The sequence below is a fragment of the Chenopodium album genome, chromosome 24 (assembly GCF_948465745.1).
Source record: "Chenopodium album chromosome 24, dcCheAlbu1.1, whole genome shotgun sequence".
Lineage (NCBI taxonomy): Eukaryota > Viridiplantae > Streptophyta > Magnoliopsida > Caryophyllales > Amaranthaceae > Chenopodium > Chenopodium album.
In genome coordinates, this window is record NC_137857.1 from 14,350,008 (window position 1) to 14,370,812 (window position 20,805).

General features: G+C 33.9%; 1 long non-coding RNA gene across 1 annotated transcript; it reads left to right on the top strand.

The window, feature by feature from the left end:
• Window positions 1–19,113: 19,113 nt before the first annotated feature.
• On the top strand, window positions 19,114–20,574 carry LOC145612358 (uncharacterized). The gene is made up of 2 exons (XR_014106584.1): window positions 19,114–19,786; window positions 20,262–20,574. It is a non-coding gene; the product is annotated as an uncharacterized LOC145612358 (long non-coding RNA).
• Window positions 20,575–20,805: the final 231 nt, after the last annotated feature.

Consider the following 20,805-nt stretch of genomic DNA (forward strand, 5'->3'; position numbering starts at 1 on the left):
AGTGTTGAGAAGGAGAAAGATGTTGAGGTGCCAAAGGAGAAAGAAGCCACCCCCTTGCCCCTAAATCTCCAACCTAGAGAGAAAATACTACCTTTTCCACAACGGTTTATGAGAGCTAAGCTCGATGCTCAATTTGGGAAGTTTTTGGATGTGATTAAGAATTTGCATGTTTCCCTTCCTTTTGTTGATGCTATGAAACAAATGCCGCATTACTCCAAGTTTTTGAAAGACCTTTTGAGTGGGAGAAGGGAGTGTAAAACGTTGAGCTTGACCGCCAATTGTAGTGCAATTCTTTCCAACAAACTCCCTACCAAGTTGAAGGATCCGGATAGTTTTTCCATCCCTTGTTCTATTAATGGCATTGAATTTGATAAAGCTTTGTGTGATTTAGGAGCAAGTGTGAGTCTCATGCCCTATTCCGTCTACCAAAATCTTAGTGTAGGAACCTTTTTCCCCCCACTAACATTACTCTCCAACTAGCGGACCATTCCATTAAGTTCCCCATGGGTAAGGTTGAGGACATCCCCCTTAGGGTAGGAAAGTTCACATTCCCCGTGGATTTCTATGTGCTAGAGATGGATGAGGATGAAAGGATTCCTATAATTTTGGGTAGACCATTTCTAGCTACTTCTGGAGCCATCATCGATGTGAAGGAGGGCAAGATATCTTTGAAAATTGACAATGATTCCATTGAATTTGATTTGAATAATGTCATGCAACAACCCTCCTCAAGTGATGAATGTTTTAGAGTAGATGCTCTTGATACCGTGCTTAATGAATTTTCTCGCTCCCACTTGCATGCTACTAATGATCCTCTTGAAAGTGTGTTGTTGAATGAATCCAAGATAGGTACTCACAAGGAAGACATACAATATTATGAGGATTTGCTTGAGGAAAGTAAGAGTGAGTGCAAGGATACGAGCATGGAGGAAGAGACTTTTTACATCCATGATCTCTTTCAAGTTGAAGAAAGAGAAAAGAGCACCAATGGTAAGGGAGCACCAAAGGTAGACTTGAAACCTCTACCTTTGGGCTTGAGGTATGCATTTCTTGGTTCCGATGAATCTTGCCCCGTGATTGTCAATTCTAACCTAACGGAGGAGCAAACCTCCCTCTTGATCAATGTTTTGAGAAAACACATGAAAGCTTTGGGTTATACCATTGATGATATCAAAGGTATAAGCCCTTGTTTATGCATGCACAAAATTGATCTAGAGGGAGATGCCAAACCCGTTAGACAAAGGCAAAGGAAGCTTAACCCTTCCATGCAAGAGGTTGTGCGGAAGGAAGTGGCTAAGCTTCTTGATGCGGGAATTATATACCCAATTGCTCATAGTGATTGGGTATCTCCCGTACAAGTTGTGCCTAAGAAAGGGGGCATAACAGTAGTGAAAAATGATCATGATCAACTAGTTCCCACTAGGCTTGTTACCGGTTGGCGCATGTGTATTGACTATCGCCAACTTAACACAAGCACATGCAAAGATCATTTTCCACTACCGTACATCGATCAAATGTTGGAAAGGCTTACAAAGCATTCCTTCTATTGTTTCCTTGATGGCTACTCGAGATTTTTCCAAATCCCGATTGACCCCAAGGATCAAGAGAAGACGACTTTCACATGCCCCTACGATACTTATGCGTATCGTAGGATGCCTTTTGGGCTTTGTAATGCCCCCGCAACATTCCAACATTGCATGATGTCCATTTTTAGTGATATGATTGAGGATGAGATAGAGGTCTTCATGGATGACTTCTCCGTTGGAGGAGCCACCTATGAAGATTGTCTTTCTAATTTATCTCGTTGCTTAGATTGATGTGAGAGGGCTATGAAGGAGTTATGTCTTCGATAAGTGCAATTACTAGATATATCAAGGATCACTATTATGGAGATAATAAGTTCGTTCTTTTGGGGCGTCATCCTCTGTTGCTAGACTATGAGAGATGATCTATGGACTACTCTAATAGTCCAAAGCCCTCTAGAATGGATCCTATGAGGTCACACACAAGGGTATTGGGTTAAGCAAGTTAGAGGCCCATTAATGGGCCTCATGAGTAATTAACTAATTATGAATTGGATTGGGCTAGCATAGTTAGATTGGAATTAGGTTTTGGGCTTTTGACATGGGCTCTTATTTAGAGATGAGATCTATAAATAAGATCCATGCCTAGGGTTGGATCAAAGCAGTCATAATCCACATACAGTAGATTTTGACATCAAGGCTGTAACACCCTAGAAATTCCTTTCCTTTAAAATACACTTTACTCTTTTTAAAATACGATTTAGGAATATCTAAGACATTACCGCCACCGTGAAAACGACTAAGGCAATTATCAAAGACACACAGCGGAAGACTTAACTCAAAACCATTCAAAAACGAGTCAACTTAAAAGTCAACCAAACGAAAGTAAAGATTAAAACCAAAGTCAAACGAAGTCAAATAAAATCATCCTACAACTTGGAACCATTGAAGGCCCTTATCAAAACCAATTAAATTATGAAAACCTTTGCGTTAGTCTCATAAGCATAACATAATATAATATTTGAAAGAAATAAACCACATCTCAACTAATAGAAACTAGCATGATTCGCTCTTCACTCATGCCCCGTCATGAATATGCTTCAACGCCTGAAAAGATTATCTCCACTTGTCCCCACTACTCTCCATTAAAATGGATCATCGTAGGGCCAAGATAAAGACATAGCCAGACACAAACAACACACACAATCAGCAAAGCTGAGTACATAAGCGTATTTAAACACACTAACATGCAACTCCTAGCACCACACATACTTACCTCATTGCACCTGTTTACAAGCACACACAACAAACAACAAGACTCTTTAACTGGACACTAAATAATTTATTTAGCGTTGATTACGCATCGAACGGGTTTCCAACAAAACCAAACCTTCCTCAATGAATTGAGGACCACTGACACGGGAGCTAACCGTGCCAGCATCACCTATGTCACATCCATTGGTGGCGGAATTCCAGCGCATAATAATAATAATAATAATAATAATAATAATAATAATAATAATAATAATAATAATAATAATAATAAGGAATGTACAGCGTCCTGTACTCCATTAGAAGTTATGATCAAATATAAAGTCACATAACTCCCCCCATATGTTCATACTCAAGGTATATACGTTCCAAGAGTTTTGGTGCGTAATCTCTTTCACTTTACGTTATTTACATATTATTAGACTTGGTGATGACTCTCAAAGCATAACAATTCAATCATCAATAATAATTCAACCATTCAAACATACCAATTTAATTCTTGAATATTTAGTGACCACATAATATTTAACGTTGAACCCTTTTTAATTTTACCTCAGTGTCATAAACACCTTAAACGCCTAAAGCGCCAACAATCCTATCCCTCGGTGTTAAAACACCTTAAGTGCACAAAGGCACCAACATACAATTTATTCCTTGTGTACATAGACACTTATATAGCTCCTTCCTCATGCTTAAAGCATCAATAAAAATTATATGAACCATAATAAAATTCCTTTTCAATAATCCAAACATAATTAAACAATTAGTTTGATTAAACATGCTATCTATCATGCCTTAAATAAATATGTAGTCCATATAATCATGCCAAAATATAATTTTCCAATCCATAGATCATCACAAATAATTCATGCTTCACAATTCAATCACCAACACCAATAATTCACAATTCAACACATGAACCTTAGCATGATACTACTTGTAATTGATTGAAATTAAGCCTAGCATGATTCTACATCATCAAAACATGCTAAGTACGCGAACGTACCTCAATTAAGCCCATAAAGTGGCCGAAAATATTACAACAATTCCCGAATCAAGTCTCCTACAATAAGGGACAATAATCCTAAATTAATTACTCTTGTATACACAATTTCCAGCAACTTAAACTCACTTTAAACTATTTAGAATAATCTGAAAATTACCCCTAATTAAACTCATTTTTAATAGATCACACCCTTTTATTAAAATCACAATTATACTACTTTAAATAAAATTCCAGCATTTTAAACTAATCAAAAACCCCTTTAAAACTTCATCAAAATATATTTTCATACTTAAATTATCCATAGAAAAATTAAATTATCTCTTATGCTTTAAACTCAAGGATAAAATTTTAAAAAAAACTTCGTTAAAAATCAAAAACTGCCCGAAAATCATACTTAGAGGCTGAATTTGGCCACGAGAGGGTGGTGATCACTACCAGAGGTAATGTGTCTTTCTTAAAATGTTGTTTCCACATGGAAAGCACTACTTTTTTGTCAAAATCGGATGAGTTTAGAACCTGATCGGGATTAAAACGGGATTAATATTAACGAACGGAAATCTATAAATTAAAACACGAATTTATGTGTTCAAAATAATCTAGAATTAAGTTAAACTAATTAGTAGTTATAATCACCAAAATTTCCAAAATATCATTACTATAAAAGCCCTAAATCAATTGTTCATAAAAACCCTAAAAATCAAGTCTTTAATAATTTTAAAACCCTAACTTATAATACTTTGTAAAATCTGAAATTAAACCTCTTTAATCATTAAAACACAATTATAAAACATATTAATCATATACTAATAATTAAAATCAAAATCCCAAAATATACTACTTAAAAATAAATTAAAACAAGAGGAGAGAGAGAAGGGGAGAAATACAAAGTGGGTGGTGGCCGGCCAGCTGGGCGGCGGCTGGCCGGCGGCGGCGTGGCAGGTGGCGGCAGCCGGTGGTTGGGAGTAGTAGCAACTTGACCAAATTGACTTTTTGTGTGGGAAATTTTGGGGATTGAAAGAGTATTTATAGAGCAGAGTAGGTTAGGGTAAGTTTTGGGCTTCATAAAAATTATGGAGGTTGATAATAAAATAGTTGGCCCAAATTATAAAAATAGGATAGTTGGGTATGGGTTATATTTGGATTAAATACTTGTTGACCCAAAATATAACACTTGCTTTATTAGTAATTAAATAATTAAAATGGTTTGACCCAAAATATACTTCATATATAAATAAATAAATAAAATATAAAATACGTTAAAAATACGGGGTATTACAAAGGCAACCCCCCTTAAAAGAAGTTTCGTTCCCGAAACTTAGATACGAAAACAAGAAAAAGATCGCTTGAAAACGAATAAGTGCTTGTAAATTCTGAAAATTTCCTCAATATTTTTAGTTGCTGTACTTTTGTGATACTTATTTTCTACCTCATCTATTCAATCACACACAAACTAGTGTGTAAAGTAACCAACTTACTAACCAACTTACACAGACTAGTGTATAAGATAACAACTTTACTAACAAACTTACACAAAATAATGTGTAAACTATTAGACTATCTAACAAACTCACACTACTATTAGTGTAAGATTCAACTTTGGTAATAAACTTACACATCCATGTGTGTAAAGCAAACAAACTAAATAACAAAATCAGTGTAAAACTGACCGAAAAAGCACTTAAAATGCCAAAATTGAGGGAAAAGTGCGCATTTCTATCGCACTCTACCCCCCTTAAAGAAAACGAGTTACGCCCCCGTAACTCCACTTAATTCAACTTTAGAGTTATGCTGTTCTCTTTCTCTTTCTCTTTCCATCCTTGGTAAAATCATAATACTTCTCTATATTCATTCTTGTTGCAAGTACCAAAAGTCTCATCAATTCCGTACTCATTATGCCAAAAATAATCAATACCCTCTATACTATCTTTTACCAATCTTCTAGTAAAAGTATGAAGCACTTTGCTATTTAAAACCTTGATTTTGTCAAGCTTTCTCTTGATTTAATTGGTTACCCTCAATAGTTTCCTTTGTAATTCATACCTTTAGTCAATGTTCTTTCACAATGACTCATGAAAAATGTCTTATACCTTACCAAGGTCCAATAATATGCCAAGTTATTTTGCCACTTTACCAATTCTATGCAAATTCATATATTCTATATTCCTTGGCTCATTCTCTTATTCTTTCCATACTTTAACTTGCACCACTTAATCCATTCATGGATACTTTTCTTGCTTCTCCATGACTTTACTCGTTTGAAGTCCTAAGACAATCTTCTCACTAATGTTCCCCAACAAAATGAACTTTCATGGTTCTTTCTATACCAATCTCGAAATGTTGCCATGCCAATGCGGGCTTGCATAGTTATCTTTCATTTGTTTTCTCTCCAATGCTTCATTCTCTCTAATGACTTCCAACGTCAAATATTCTTTTTGTTTGTCCATTATTATTTGATGGTTGTAGTAATCGTACTTAGTGTATCATCACAGTTCTCCTGTATACCTCTTAGGATCTTGAAAGAAACTAAGAATCTCAATCTAAAATGACATCCTTAGGAACTCCATGTAGTCTCACAACAAATTTGATGTAAGCATTTGCAAGTAGCTCCTTTCTCCAAGTCTCCTTCATCAGTTTTACACATTATGGACTTAGACAATCTATCCACCACAATTCAAATGAAACAATCGCTCTTAATCATTAATACACCTTTACCGAATCCTTTTACAACTTGTCCTTTCCTAGGTGTATTTCACCTTCCTTCCATTATATTTCACTTCAACTTCTTATTCTTAAATGTATATTCAAGCTTTTATCTTCATGCCAATAAAATAGCACATCCTCTTATGAATTCGACCCAAATTCACATTCTCTTCTTGATTTTCCTTCATTTCCTCGAATATCGTTGGTCTCAAACTCTAGTTATCTCAACACTTTCTTTACTTTCTCTTCCAACACTTTTGAGGGGGTTAATTTGTATCAATCCACCACATTACCTACCCTTTCAATAACATTGAATGCCTCACCCATATTCCTTTATCAACTCCAATCATTTCTTTGCTACATATTTAAATCCTTGTGTGTGAGAGTGACGTGGGGAAAACTAGGTCGTTGGGCTAATCCTCCCTAAGCCAAACAAAATTTATAAACACTCAACAAACCTAAATACAAGTATAGAGGTAAGTCAAGGGTCAAACCCAAAGGAACGGTAATGCCTAAGTGCTTCCAATTATATGCCTAAGCTAGGTCGGAGACAAGAGATAAAAGGTGACTCTAACAACTACTGAAACGGAGAAACCAAACAAATATAAGAGCTAGGGATTAGGATCCGCAAATAATAGCAATGAACATAGCAAATTGGAATGGAAAGTCGACTAAGTCAAGCAATGTGTGGGAAAATCAATCATGCAACCAAAAGAGCATGTCAAGCTATTCTCCTAGAGGTCTAACTAGCATCAACTACGATAAACTCTAGCTAGGAAACATCACAAGACACCTCAATCATGTAAATGCAAGCCACAAATCAATGGTCCGTATCAATGTGAACTTACAATGCAATCTAGTGCAATAATCAAAGTTAGCTACTCTCTAATTAATCACACACATGCACATGATCAATCAACCAAGTTTAATCACATCATCAACTCCATCAATTATCCCCAATTTACATCAATTCATTACATCATAAGCTTCACCAAATCCCTAACTAAACAACTACTCAAACATTATCATCAATACTACCAATACAAACATGAATATCCAAAATCAATCATCAAATCATAAAATTCCAATCAAAATCAACAATCAAAACAATGAATATTAAACAAAGCAATAAATGAGATAGAGTTTAGAAATGCTCATTGATAATAGAGTAGATCTCCAATACAATTGTCACCATTGGATCTTCAATCTCTCAATCACCATTGAAATTCTTTACTTTCTCTCTCTAAAATCTAATCCTAAAACTAACCCCTAAATCTAGAGAGAGAAGCTCTCAACTAAGCTAAGAATATGATCTAATTCTATTATGAAAACTTCTTACAAAAATTGGGTTCAAATAGGTATAAGAAGAGAGAGAAAATCGTCGAAATCCGATCGGAAAAGACCCACGTTGGTGCGGCCACACAACAGGGGATGTGCGCCCGCACCACCATGATGTGCGCCCGCACCACCATGGTGTGCGGCCGCACATCCTTCGTGTGCGCCCGCACCTTCTGCGCGTGCGGCCGCACTCAGCTGGGTTTCTTCGAATCTTCAACTCTTCAAGCTCAAGGGGTGCACACATGATTTTATGATGGTGATGGAGGACAAGGTAGGCAGTAGCTAAGGCTTAATATTGAGGGCACACACTTACTTTGAAAGGAGCACAAGAGAAGAGCCAAGACTCGGAACTTCCACTTCTTTGCATCTTGAGCTTCCCAAACTCTATGAACTTGATCCCAAAGCTTCTTCCACCATAGTGGATCACCAAAATCAAGACCCAAACCTCGTCCAATACCTGCAACCACGAAAATAGAGCAAATAAAGAAGAAAAGGCTAGAAAACCAACGAAAAGCACAAAAGCTACAAAATAAGAGAAGAAAGGTAAAATAAGCAACAAAGCATAAAACTAAGCACTTATTAAGCATGAAAGCTATGAAAAGAGAATATAAATGACCTAAATGCTCGTCAAATGTGTGCCATTTATGACACACATCAGAGAGTCTATTTCAACTTTAAACTTCATTCAAATAATCATGTTTCCATACAAAATTTATTTCACATTTATATTCCCCATAAACTTTCTTTTACTCTCCATTAATACATTCACTTGTCTATTATACTTGAAAATCCATCGTAGACCTTTTTCACCCCCATTATCCAACTTAAAGACCTCAAATGACAACTAATGTATTGTCCATAATTCACCGCTTCTATCCCTGTTACACCAACAATTTCCTCTATACTTTACCACAAGGTCAAATGCCAATTTCGAAATGTCCTCTTTCGAATATTCTTACAATATTAGTTCATATCCTCAAGTCTATCCTCAATATTATATTTGCTCCTTTCATTTGATTAAACATATCGTCTCTTTTAATTAAAAGATAAGTTATCCTTCATTGTTACCTTGATCAATCTTCCTAAGCCACTTTACAAATACAAATTTCCATCCCTTCACTTAACAAATTCATGCGCTTCCCAGGGCGATGTAACTTTCTTTCAATGACTTACCACAGTATTCTTTAACTCCTTTAAACAATGTTACATTAATCCTTTCTTCACACACAAACACGTCCTTATATTACTTCCAAAGTTCCCTCAACCCCTATATTTCTTTGTTTACATTACTCCTGCTTTCAAATTCCTTCGAATCAAACCATAATCTTTCTTCTAGCATCCCTTGAATAAATCTCGTGACTCATAAATAATCTCAACTGCAATCACCTCATAACCAATCCTTACTTAAATCATATCAACACATTCCAATCAAATTCATAAAATCTTGTCATAAATTCTTCTCCTTTATGACATTTTCATAGTTCAATAATTTCAATACCTTTAAGTATATTATCTCTTTATGGTTTAACTTTCTTAACCTCCAAGAATTACTTAAGCCTCCTTCCTGCTTATTCTTACTCCTAAAATATCTTTTTAAAACTCCTTTAACCATCTTGTTGATCTTTCATCCACCTTCTTCTGGTTTTGATCCCTTATCCTCATCCTTAGTCTCACTTTTTTTTTTTTTTTATACATTTCAGTCTTCTAAAAAAAAAAAACATTATGTGCTGACAATTATCATTGGAACTCATAGTTCACCATCCTTCAACTCGTTCCCTCAACTTGTTCCTTGGGCTTTTAAGCAACACCACTCCCTAGAAAACTTTGAGATCATAACAACTTGGAGTGCTACTCCAAAACAAACAATCTTTTCATTTCCACCCAATCTTCACTACATGTTCCTTCCATCTTTATTTCGAGTTTGCTATCTCAAATGTCCCTCAAATAAGATTGGGTATATTCACAACTTGTTAGTTCCCATTGACATGGTAAAATCAACTCTTTCCAGTACTTATTATACAAACTTTCATTCCCTCTCAAATTCTCAAGACACATTTTGCCTTTAAACAGCTTGCATAGCTCTTTAACTCAACTCTCAAAACTTTGGGAATTGATCTCCCTTTGGTGTTTAGATGGTTTTCACTCTTTAACACTATTTAGTTACACCTTCATCCACTATAGGATTATTGGTGGTTTATCATCCTTGGCAATCTTTTAAGTTTGCCTTACTACCTTGTTCAAATCATTTCCATTACTGGAATTGTTTCTTGTCACCATACTTTCTGATGATAAAACTGGATGCTATATAGGTTGAGTTGAAATACCTAGCTTTCTCTTGTTCTAATCAAAACATCAACCAATAAACTCAATCAAGGGACAATTATTATTTAATTCGAATTAGGTTTGAGGTAACATATTTTTGTCCTCATTTCCAATAATTCAAATGCATAAAATTATGATTGATAAACAACCATAGTTCATATAATTAAACAAGCAATCAAAAATATAAATATCCCCATGACTGCTACCCAAAAAGGAGAGAAAGAAATTATTAGCTCTTGGAAAACAATAGAAATCATAAGGTCGTTGAACAACTCTAAAAGTGTAGGTGAATAAGTTCAAGAACTCTCTTTAAAATGATATCTTTGCTATGACTCCTTAACGTAAGATAATGATCTTCATGTCCCAAGGTTAATGAGTAAATACTCATAACTTTTAGATGATATGTGTCAATGTTCTCAAGGTTGAACTTGTGACAATGTTCTCAAGGTTCGACAAAACAAAAGTCCTCAATATTCCAACAAAATCATGATTTCTCAATACTCCCATCATATATTTATATATATATATATATATTCAATTCTCCATCCCAAACTAAATAACTTTAACCATAAGAAATGATAAGTCACTAAGCTTACAATGTCAAACTCCAATTGCTTCGGATTGAGTATCCCTCAACTCATATAATAACTTTCATCATCACTCATCTCTAATCAAATCCTATGCTCACCTTTCTTGGGCTTTTGTTCAATTTCGTTTCATACTCAACCTTGTGTTCAAAGTCAAAACATATTCCTCAAATGGGTATAGAATCACAATTTCTCCCAATTACAAGCTCTTTAATCAATGGTATTAATCTCTTAATTCCCATACCTTTGTGTCTCGATAAACAAGTGCACAAAACTCAAAAACTCATTCTAATAACTAGACAAGATATCTTAACAACATGCTATCCCAAAACACTATACTCACACCCCATGTGATGATGTGTATCCCAAGATATCTTCCAAAATACCTCTCTAATAAGAAAATAGAAGCCAATAATCCTAAAATAAGCAATTGAGCTATCAAAATCCTTAACATTCCTCAAAATTCTCATCATGATAACTCACAAGGTATGGGTTTAGGGATCATACAAGAAAACGGGTTTGACTATCAAAAGAAAACCCTTCCCATAACAATATAATACAGTTCTTGCAGAAAATTAAGTACGGTGTTCAATCATACAATCTTGATAGCTCACATATAATATTTCACATATTGCATGCTTTCATCAATAAACATTTAAACATACAACATGCTTGAACACCTCATATAAAAATATGCACATAGGGACGAAATTAAATTCTAGCCTATATGCCCTTTCTTCTCCTACCCAAGCTCACCAACATGCTAATAAAAGCTTTTAACACATATTTTTACCTCAATCCTTGCTTCCCTGCAAAATGAACAAAATAAAAATATTTTTGACTCCTCTTTTTAAAATAAAACTTGAAAATAAGCTTCGAAAAAGGGCCAAAATATTCGGCCATCACAAAAAAAATATTCGGACATACCATAAAAATTTCGGAGTCCAAAATAAAAATTTCGGACCTCATAAAAAAATAAAAAAATATTTTGGTCCTCTTATAATCAAAATAAAGTAAAATCACTCGCTTTTAAAACTACTTTATTAAATAAGCACTTGGCCAAGTTTTAAAATAAAACACTTTAAAATACGTTTTTGGCTTTAGTGGTAATAAAAATCTCAACCAAAGCTCCCAGATACCACTTTGTAACACCCTAGAAATTCATTTCCTTTAAAATACACTTTACACTTTTTAAAATACGATTTAGGAATATCTAAGACATTACCGCCACCGTGAAAACGGCTAAGGCAATTATCAAAGACACACAGCGGAAGACTTAACTCAAAACCATTCAAAAACGAGTCAACTTAAAAGTCAACCAAACGAAAGTAAAGATTAAAACCAAAGTCAAACGAAGTCAAATAAAATCATCCTACAACTTGGAACCATTGAAGGCCCTTATCAAAACCAATTAAATTATGAAAACCTTTGCGTTAGTCTCATAAGCATAACATAATATAATATTTGAAAGAAATAAACCACATCTCAACTAATAGAAACTAGCATGATTCGCTCTTCACTCATGCCCCGTCATGAATATGCTTCAACGTCTGAAAAGATTATCTCCACTTGTCCCCACTACTCTCCATTAAAATGGATCATCGTAGGGCCAAGATAAAGACATAGCCAGACACAAACAACACGCACAATCAGCAAAGCTGAGTACATAAGCGTATTTAAACACACTAACATGCAACTCCTAGCATCACACATACTTACCTCATTGCACCTATTTACAAGCACATACAACAAACAACAAGACTCTTTAACTGGACACTAAATAATTTATTTAGCGTTGATTACGCATCGAACGGGTTTCCAACTAAACCAAACCTTCCTTCATTGAGGACCACTGACACGGGAGCTAACCGTGCCAGCATCACCTATGCCACATCCATTGGTGGCGGAATTCCAGCGCATAATAATAATAATAATAATAATAATAAAAAGGAATTTACAGCGTCCTGTACTCCATTAGAAGTTATGATCAAATATAAAGTCACATAACTCCCCCCATATGTTCATACTCAAGGTATATACGTTCCAAAAGTTTTGGTGCGTAATCTCTTTCACTTTACGTTATTTACATATTATTAGACTTGGTGATGACTCTCAAAGCATAACAATTCAATCATCAATAATAATTCAACCATTTAAACATACCAATTTAATTCTTGAATATTTAGTGACCACATAATATTTAACGTTGAACCTTTTTTAATTCTACCTCGGTGTCATAGACACCTTAAACGCATAAAGCGCCAACAATCCTATCCCTCGGTGTTAAAAACACCTTAAGTGCACAAAGGCACCAACATACAATTTATTCCTTGTGTACATAGACACTTATATAGCTCCTTCCTCATGCTTAAAGCATCAATAAAAATTATATGAACCATAATAAAATTCCTTTTCAATAATCCAAACATAATTAAACAATTAGTTTGATTAAACATGCTCTCTATCATGCCTTAAATAAATATGTAGTCCATATAATCATGCCAAAATATAATTTTCCAATCCATAGATCATCACAAATAATTCATGCTTCACAATTCAATCACCAACACCAATAATTCACAATTCAACACATGAACCTTAGCATGATACTACTTGTAATTGATTGAAATTAAGCCTAGCATGATTCTACATCATCAAAACATGCTAAGTACGCGAACGTACCTCAATTAAGCCCATAAAGTGGCCGAAAATATTACAACAATTCCCGAATCAAGTCTCCTACAATAAGGGACAATAATACTAAATTAATTACTCTTGTATACACAATTTCCAGCAACTTAAACTCACTTTAAACTATTTAGAATAATCTGAAAATTACCCCTAATTAAACTCATTTTTAATAGATCACACCCTTTTATTAAAATCACAATTATACTACTTTAAATAAAATTCCAGCATTTTAAACTAATCAAAAACCCCTTTAAAACTTCATCAAAATATATTTTCATACTTAAATTATCCATAGAAAAATTAAATTATCTCTTATGCTTTAAACTCAAGGATAAAATTTTAAAAAAAACTTCGTTAAAAATCAAAAACTGCCCGAAAATCATACTTAGAGGCTGAATTTGGCCACGAGAGGTGGTGGTCACTACCAAAGGTAGTATGTCTTTCTTAAAACATTGTTTCCACATGGAAAACACTACTTTTTTGTCAAAATCGGATGAGTTTAGGACCTGATCGGGATTAAAACGGGATTAATATTAACGAACAGGAATCTATAAATTAAAACACGAATTTATGTGTTCAAAATAATCTAGAATTAAGTTAAACTAATTAGTAGTTATAATCACCAAAATTTCCAAAATATCATTACTATAAAAGCCCTAAATCAATTGTTCATAAAAACCCTAAAAATCAAGTCTTTAATAATTTTAAAACCCTAACTTATAATACTTTGTAAAATCTGAAATTAAACCTGTTTAATCATTAAAACACAATTATAAAACATATTAATCATATACTAATAATTAAAATCAAAATCCCAAAATATACTACTTAAAAATAAATTAAAACAAGAGGAGAGAGAGAAGGGGAGAAATACAAAGTGGGTGGTGGCCGGCCAGCTGGGCGGCGGCTGGCCGCCGGCGGCGTGGCAGGTGGCGGCAGCCGGTGGTTGGGAGTAGTAGCAACTTGACCAAATTGACTTTTTGTGTGGGAAATTTTGGGGATTGAAAGAGTATTTATAGAGCAGAGTAGGTTAGGGTAAGTTTTGGGCTTCATAAAAATTATGGAGTTGGATAATAAAATAGTTGGCCCAAATTATAAAAATAGGATAGTTGGGTATGGGTTATATTTGGATTAAATACTTTTTGACCCAAAATATAAACACTTGCTTTATTAGTAATTAAATAATTAAAATGGTTTGACCCAAAATATACTTCATAAATAAATAAATAAATAAAATATAAAATACGTTAAAAATACAGGGTATTACAAAGGCAACCAATCCCAAAACCCTAATCTTCTCTCTAACTCAAGGCTCTCCCTTTCCTCTCACGTCCGTACGGCCGGCCACCCTAGGTGGCGCGTGTGGTGTTCGTGGTGGTTCATGGTGGTTCGTTACTCGCTCTTCTCCGTAGAAGGTCAGTTGAAGGTTTCAATTACAACTAACTAGCATTAGTGGAGGTCTTAATCTGTGCCCGTGTACCAAGTAGAGGAATCACACTTGAGGTTCTTTATCTCCCTATTGTTCTTGCTCGATCGCACGTGGAATCACGCTTCAAAGGTACAATTATGTGTTCTTTATGTATTATGCAAAGATCCTTGGATTAGGTACTGTATGAATATGATTCATGTTTATTTCCGCTGCGTAGTACCTGTAAACCCCTACAGTGGTATCAGTTAGCCTCTTGCATTTACGCATATTGACCATAAATCTTTGATAGTCCACAATTTTAATTCAATTAGGAGGGAGAATAATTTAATTATGCGTCAATTATTATATTAAATGTGATTAACTCTTGCAATTGATTAAATGTGATTTAACAATGCTCAAAATAGCCATGAAGAGATCCGATTTTTGCCCTATTGTGCTCAAATATTTTTCAAACCCTAACCCTAATTTTTCGAAAATTTCGAACCTAATTAGCCCTAAAATCTGATTTTTTTTTTTTTTTTTTTTTTTTTTTTTTTTTTTTTTTGCTTGATTTTTGTTCGATTTCGTTTGTTTTATGATTCATGAATTTAATCTAGTTGATTTCAAGTATAAATTGTGAATTTTTCATGATCAACGATCTGATTTAAAAGTTAATTTAAATTGGGGATTATTTTTATGAAGAACCCTTGATTTTAAAATTAGATGGTGAATTTAATTTTAATTGGATGAATTAGCATAAAAGTTATGTTTTAAATTATCATGGACCACATGAATTTTATTTAACAAAATTTGTTGTTTAAAATTGATAATAAAAAAATAATAAAATAAAAAAATATTAAAAAAATAAGGATTTTAGCAGCGGCAACCGCAGCTGGGTGGCGCATCCACGACGGCTGCCGCTGCAGGTGATCCGGAGGGAGGGGTAGGGAGGGGCAGCAGGATGGGTCAGCAAAGGCAGCAACAGCAGCACCGTGCAAGGGTTTTGCGGCACTGTTGCCGCTGCTGTGCACCGCTGTAGTGCAGCATACACCTCACGGTGTACGGCCACCGTGGCCGGCTTCGGCTGGCGCTTATTTAAAAAAAAAATCTATTTTGAAAAATTATTTCAAGATAATTACAAATTATTTTGGTATAAAATCAGTTTTATTTTGGATAAATATTGTTTATTATGGGATAAAATCAAATCTTTCAAAAGTTGTTAAGTTTGATCTTATCCATATTTAAAGTTGTTATTTTGATAATTATCCATAATTAAAGTAGTTAATTTTGGATAAGATTTGTTAGGATATTCTAGTCATATTCCAAAAGGATAATAATTGATTTAAATAATGTGATTATCCCATAATTATTTTTTGATATAATTGATTTAAAATTTTGTGATTGGCTAGTAATTAGGATAGAATTTCCTAACTTTGTTAGGATAATCTTTGAGGATAAATATGATTTATCTTTTGAGATTAAAATAAGATTTGATTCTATCTCATGACTAATTTAAAATATACGATATTTTATTGATGATCATGAATAATATATGATATTATCTAATTGCACTAATTAAAATATGAGGTATTTAGATGCCATGTTTCCTTAATTGTGAACATTCGATGTTGTAGTTTAGGAAAGCATGATGAGTGATTTATTATGTGGCAATTTTATAATATATGATGTTTTTTATTGCTATATAATGACTAGTATGGCCCAGTAGATTGCTAAATACGATTTGCGCATCGTGATGTATTTTTGTAATCTTAGTAAGGTCTACGAACCGATAAAGTATTTTTGTAATTTTATTTTATTTTATTTAAGTAGTAGATAGAATAGAGTAGAATTACAGGTTGCAGTTAATCCAAGAAGCCCATGAAGTGAAGGCCCAAAGGAGCGAGGTGGATAAGATCCATGAAGATTCAAGTAGGAGCATTTACTTTATTAGTTTTCTTAAAATTAGGGGCCATACTATGTCTTATTTATGCATTCAATATTTTATGCATGTTAGATTTTATTGATGTTTTGTGATGATGCGCTAGGGTTCACTATTTAATCACAACATAATAAATCTAGATACCAGTAATATTGAGGCAGCTTTTCCAATTAAAAACCCGACGAAACCTTCGATCGTTTATGATAGGTCGGCCTCAGCTGAGTGTCATAATATATTGTGGGGAAGTGCGGGTAGGACAAATTCTACAATTTTAATTAGTTATACTCAACAAGGTTACCTAAAGCGTTTAGAACCTTGAAGCTAAGGGTAATAATTAAACATGTGATGGTTAATTATTCAACCAAGAATTACAAGAGTTGTAATCAGTAAAGAGTTTACTCACCTTGAAAATGTAATGGTTGATGGCAGGGCCTCAGTCCGGTCAATTATTGCACAAATAAAGGATCTTGGAATCACTTAATTCAAGTTGGGATCACTTAAATTGAATAGAGTGTTTTAAAGTTACCAATTTAATTCGCTTTTGGCACTTTAAATTTAATAAACATAATTGAATTTTGCGTTTACTTATAAGTAAAATGTCGTTCTAATTTTGTTATATATAATCTCCTCGATTGAAAATAAAGTTGAGAAACGTTCTCAAAAGGTTTAAAAGATAATCCATAAACCTATATTCCAATTTTGCTAAGATTATTCTAAAAGGCAAGTTTTAGAAATTCATGTCACACGTCTAAGGTTGGTTTTATTCAAAATGTTTGAGTAAAATGCCAACACATCTTCATTTTGAAAAGTGTTTCAAAGGATATAATGAGATGGGAGGTACAAACCCTCTTAAAGACAATAAAGAAATCAAATAAAATCTCTTATTATCAATATGATTGAATATAAGAAAGTGATAGGAAATATCTATGATCAAAAGTTGATCAAATGACACTATTTTTCATCCATTTCATATAGAGTTTTATATTTGATTAAACTCAAATATGAAAAATGAGTGAATAGGCTTAGCAAAATCATGAAATGTGCTTAAAGGTTAAGCAAAGCATCATTATGAACCTAAAAGAAGTGTTCTAAGTGGCTCAAATGAAAAAGGTTTAGGAATGTATGAGGATTGCAATAAGAAGTTATAGGCCAAGAAATGCAAACAAGTTTCTACTTCTCAAACCTAGAACTACTTACATGCTGAAAGTTGTTATGAACAACAAATGTTTCAAATTAAATGGACCAATTCCAATTGATTAGAAACTACCTCATATAGTTGGAAGGTAAAAGAATGGAAATGTTCTAATTTAAGAAGTATACTATAGAAATTGATTTAGCATATTGCTATTTCTTGGACATATGATGTCTTGTTTAGTTCACTCATTGCACAATGTGATTGAACTAAAGGAAAAAGTTATAGCTAAAGGAGAAATAAATCCACAAGTTTAGAAGCAAAAGTTGCAACTTTACAAGTAGAACCTATATTTCACCTTACCTTATTATTGGCTAGAATTAAATAAATGTTATTTATTCTTGCCATTAACGAAATACTATTCAATGTTAGTAATGACTAAGCATTGAAGATTCAAAAACGTGGAATAAATGTTATTCTATGCTTCATTGAATCATAATGTGTTTTGAATTGCTAAATAGGTTTAAAATTCTATGTGATAGAAATAATTAAACCATATATATATATATATATATATATATATATATATATATATATATATATATATATATATATATATATATATATATATATATATATATATGTTGTCTCTAATATGACAATTAATTCAAATGAAAATGAAATTGCATGCGGAAGATCCAAAGGGATGGACTTTCAATATCATTGGATTATGAATCCATTAATATATGTTATTATCCTTCTAGTTTGAAATTTTGACAAAGTCACCATTTAGAGAAATGATGATGCGAAATCGAGGTCGAATACATATCGATGTAAGAAAACCAAAGGTTCAAAGACTAGAGACGGATAATGAAACTTCATTTGTGATACGATCACTACTTGTGCTTAGTTGAAGCTAAAGGTGGGCACGGGCCGTGCCGGCACGCGGGCGGCATGGGCCCGGCACGACTCCGGTATGGCCCGGCACGGCACGGCGGCCCACCCGTGGGCCGTGGGCCGTGCCGTGAACAAAATTGTGGAAAATGGTACGGGCACGGCACGTGGCACGGCCGGCGGCACGGTGGCCGACACGTGGGCTGGCCCGCCAGCACGGCTCGGCACGGCCCGTGCCATATTAACGTTGGAAACTAGCTGTTTTTGGCCGTTTTCTTCCAAATGGCGTAAATATCACTACCACAAAAACAGGAATAAGTAACACACAATACACAACTGTCAAGTTGTATAGGCGATCTCTAGAATTATACAGAGCGCCTATGTAAGATAAGCGCTTTGTATGTTAAACCTAGAGAGCGCCCATCAAAGTTAACCGCTCTATTTGATACATACAAGATTTACGTTAGAAAATATAGAGCGCCTCTCTTGATCAACCGTTCAATAAGTATTATAAAAAAAATTAAAAAAAAAAGAAAAAAGAAAACCGTATTATATTTACCACTAAGTCACTAACCCTAACTCCCTTCTTCGTTCTCAATCAAGCGCTAGCCGTCACTTCTCAAAATCCTTATTTCATTCCAGATCTCCCTCCCTCCTCTAACACTAACTCTTTCTCTAAGTTATATCTCTTCTAAGTTCTAACTTCTAACTTCATCCCTCAATTACACCATGTTCTACTGCCATCATCACCTCCAAGGCTCCAACCCGCAGTAGATTAAAGCCAATTTCGAAACCCTCGTTCGTCAACACCATGGCAGCCCTTTCAACCTTGGTTTGTTTGCGGTGTGTTGATCTGAATCTTTCCACGAACTGACGTCGTCGACCGAGCCGGAGAAGCTTAAATTTGTGTTCGAATTTCAATGTATAAATGTTGCAATCAAACTCATTATTGAAAAGTCTACAGATGCAATAAGGTATATGAACATTAATCTTGTGTTCTAATTTCAATGTTCAAATTTGTTTTTTTGGTTGTTTTAAAGTGATGGATATGAATTTTTTTTTTTTTTTTTTGCTTTTGTTTTATCCGATCTAAAGTTCACAATTTCATTCTTTTTCTGATATCTTATCTGATTTTCATTTTAAAATTTCGTTTAACTTCTCAATTGTTTTAGATCTGTGGGTTTTTGGTGCGGTTTCTCTGTGGGTGTTTGGTGTTTATATTATAATATCTGATTTTATCAATTTTCTATCGATGTTTTAAATTAGATTTTATTCTAATTCTAATTCGAATTTGTAATTTTCATTTTATCGATCATTTTGTTTTAAGTCTCAATCATTAATTTTAAATCTCAAAATTTCTGATTTGGTTTAATTTTTATTTTATATTAAGTAAATTGGAGTACCCACAGTAACAATAATTATATATTGTTTTTCTTTTTTATTTTGCAGTGTTTGTTCTTGGTTGTTGTTGTTAAGATTTGTGGGTGGTTAATTCGTGAGCAGGGGCGTGGGTTCGGCTGCTCTGATTGCAGTGGTGGTTGTCTGAATTGTTGCTACAGAAATTAGAACGCGTGTGCAAAGGAAGTGGTTGTATAGCTGATTGGTGCGATGCTTGGAGGTGTTGTTGGCGTTTGGTATTAATGGCAGTGGTGGTTGTCTAAACTTGTACTAGCAATACAATTTTTGTTTCTCTAAATTACTTTATTGTAATTGAGATATTTGTATATATTTTTTTGATAATAAAATTGTTATTATAATTCAATATGGTGTTTTATCAATTATTATTATTATTATTATTATTGATAAATAACAATAATAATAATAATAATAATAATTTTTTTTTTAAAAAAATAAGTATGGAAAAGAGAACGTCTATCTTAGATAGGCGCCCTTGTTTTACATCACTATAGAACGCCTATCCGCAGATGACAACTCTATTTTCCATGTTTTGTTATTATTTTATGCATGGAGCGCTCTATATGCTATTAGATAG